This window comes from Coffea arabica, chromosome 3c (assembly GCF_036785885.1).
Source record: "Coffea arabica cultivar ET-39 chromosome 3c, Coffea Arabica ET-39 HiFi, whole genome shotgun sequence".
Lineage (NCBI taxonomy): Eukaryota > Viridiplantae > Streptophyta > Magnoliopsida > Gentianales > Rubiaceae > Coffea > Coffea arabica.
In genome coordinates, this window is record NC_092314.1 from 4,240,089 (window position 1) to 4,243,172 (window position 3,084).

The 3,084-nt window shown below is 33.9% G+C and overlaps 1 long non-coding RNA gene across 1 annotated transcript; it reads left to right on the forward strand.

Annotated features, from left to right (window-relative positions):
• Positions 1 to 226: 226 nt before the first annotated feature.
• Positions 227 to 1,832, forward strand: LOC113734077 (uncharacterized). Its single transcript, XR_003459223.2, has 2 exons — positions 227 to 774; positions 1,403 to 1,832. It is a non-coding gene; the product is annotated as an uncharacterized lncRNA (long non-coding RNA).
• Positions 1,833 to 3,084: the final 1,252 nt, after the last annotated feature.

Below are 3,084 nucleotides of genomic sequence, written 5' to 3' on the forward strand. Positions count from 1 at the left end.
GCATCACGAAAACCTTTTTCTCTCCATTTCTCTTCAATAAAGAGCTTTTCTTTTTTAATGATGTTCGGACACACGAATATAAATTCGATGGTTGATAGTGGTCATATAATATAAACTCAAATGTACATAGAATACAAAAGAAAGTAAAATGAAGATTTGTATACAATTTTTTTTAAAAAAAAAATTAGATAAAAGCATAATTTCATTACAATGTTTGCACTGCCAGTAGAAAATACACGAAATATGACACAAATACATACGTGTATAAAAATCATTGAATATAATAGATCTAAAAAATAATAAATACAGAAGTAACGGTCAAACCAAAAAAACATGATGAACTTCCAATGTAGCCTAATTGAATTGGCTGAAACCCTTAATGATTCGGTCATGTAAAGTTGTTTTCAGTATGATATTCTATACATGTTTTCATCAAAATCTTAGAGAGACCACATTTTCATCGATCCGTCCAAGTTCATGAACTTATCCCTCCTTTTTTATAAGGTCCACCCACCGCCAAGGTTGTGCTATCCACTGATTCCATGAATTTTCACGCAGACCCCTTGCTTCGATTCCCCTCCAGTCCACTATTGATGATTAGCCATGCAAATCATATCGTACACTAGTTGTGGCAAACTTGCGAAGGACAACCTCTTTAGTCTTTAGATTCATAGCCCCTTTCCCTTCGTGGCTTCATGATCATCTTGGCCACAGTTTCAGGCATTCTGGTAAAGCTACACCATCACTAGCCCAGCCATCTCTGCCAGTTTACAGGTCTCATTTCTCGAGTGTTTTCTCATTCATTTTTGACTAATAGAGTGCTTTGTGCCACGTTTTCTTTGAACTCAAGAAGGAGATAAGCCCATTACTTTGTGGGTTGGTGTTGTGTGTTAATAACTTAATATACATACAAGTCCAAGAAACTGTGAGTCTGCTGATATGAAATGTAGTAGAGAATACCAAGAAGTGGTTATTATAATTTATCGAAAAACGATTCCTCAAAAAAGAATGGTTTAGAAATCTAATATTACTGCTCGCGCTTGTGATATGTGACCAGCTAATCAAGATTTGATGCTGGTTTTAGAGTCAAGGCTGTAGATAAACGATAAGTATGATAAACCAAATGTTGACAGCTAGAAGGGGAAAAGATGATTATGGAAAAACGAGCTCTCATGGGATAAGGAGCGATCGAGTAGGATGTGTATAGTATTACCATATGATCACGACAAACTAACATAGACTAGAATTGCTCCTTGGCTGCTAGGTTTTGTGCCGCCCACTAATATTACTCATAATTATCTTCACCCAAAAGCCCGAAACCACCTCGTAATTGAGGGTTTGTCTCCAATTTAACAGCACAAGGTGATCATTCTACTCTATCATATGTCTTTTCTTTCTTCAGGTAACATCATTGAGCTCAAGGGTCCAACTTCATTTGTTCAGAGACAAATGCTACCTCTGTGGTTGGTTGATTTAATTGGAAGATGGTGATCTCCAAATGGGAATTTTCATCCTCCCCATCAATTATCCTCAATGATGCTATAGAATTGTTGTGATTGGGACTCCCAACAGTGAGTCCAACAACCTGAGTCAAAAACTGTGGGTTGCGTTGCAACAAGCCCAACCAGGAAAATCAGAAAACCACAAGTGGATTTGTAATGGATTCTGCTTAACGTAGTAACTACTCAATTAGTATGTATGTATCCGTCATAATTGACTATTGATCATGTGTATGTATGTGTAAAATTACTAATGAATTTGGTTTGTATGTATCGCCCGTTTGTTGTTTTTGACTTTTGCCCAACTAAAAGTACTTGAGCTGTTCAATAGCATCTCGTGAAGTGTTTGTTCTCGATTGATTATTATAACTAATCGTAGAATCAATTTTTGTGAAGTTTTCAGTTGCTTTTTTATTATAGATTTTTTAATGATCAAAAAATTAAAATTATAAATTTCTATTTTAGATAATCATTTTTTGTAATATTTTTTTTTTACTTTTGTGTTTTGATTATCCCTAGATTTTTTTAATGACAAACTCAAAAAAGCAACTTTTACTGATTTTGATTATTCTCTATAAGGCATGTTCTCAACTGATTCTAATTTTGTAAAAACTGATTTATAAAATTGATTCTTAAAAATTAGATTTGTCAAATTAACTCATGTGTCCTTGTTTATCAGATGGGTCCATTATATCTATCCAATACAAAATTACGTAGTTGCACTTATTAATACTGCTGATGTAGCACATAACATTGAATGCATATTTAGGGAGTGTTTGGTAAATGGATTTCAAATTCAATTTTAACATGAACGGCGGCCTGCACGTAACTACAACTTTGACAAACTCAAAGATCTCATCCTCAAATGCTTGTCTAATCTCGTCTGAATCAAGCCAGCCGCGTGGAATTCCAAAATAGAAGACTATGGGTACAATTAGTTATAAACAAACATTATTTATGGGTATTATTGAATTTGAAACATATTTATCAAACACCTCCAAAATATGCATTTAATGTTATGTGCCACGTCCACAATACTAGTAAATGAAACTACATAGTTTTGCATTGGACAGGAAAATGGATACCATCTTAAAGAGTAATCTAATCTTTAGGCAATTTAGTAATTATATTGAAATTTAAGGGCTAATTTTATCTACATGAAAAAGTGAAGCACTCCAAAGCCTACTTCCGTTTTTCATCCGTTTTGGGTTCAAAAAATCTAAAATAGGTTGAGAACACAACAAAATAGCTTTTCGAAAATCAAAAGTTAAAATCAGGCTTTCAAAAATTAGTTGAGAAGAGACTCATAATCAATTGTGTGTAAAATCTAAAACAACTGAGAACATGGCTGTAATCTTCATCTATAATAATTCATTTTTCTCTAACTTGCAAGTGAATATAAAATAAATCCATACTGCATTTCGTGTTCCTTGTTCTCTTCTGGTCTTTCTCGGTTTGAGAATTCTTCCATTGACCATTTTTCCTCCCAATTTGTTGCATTCTAACACAAAATTGACTTGAGGGCCTTAAAGCCTTTCAAAGCTCATGCACTTTGGACCATAAAAGCTTCGTATATATCACGAAA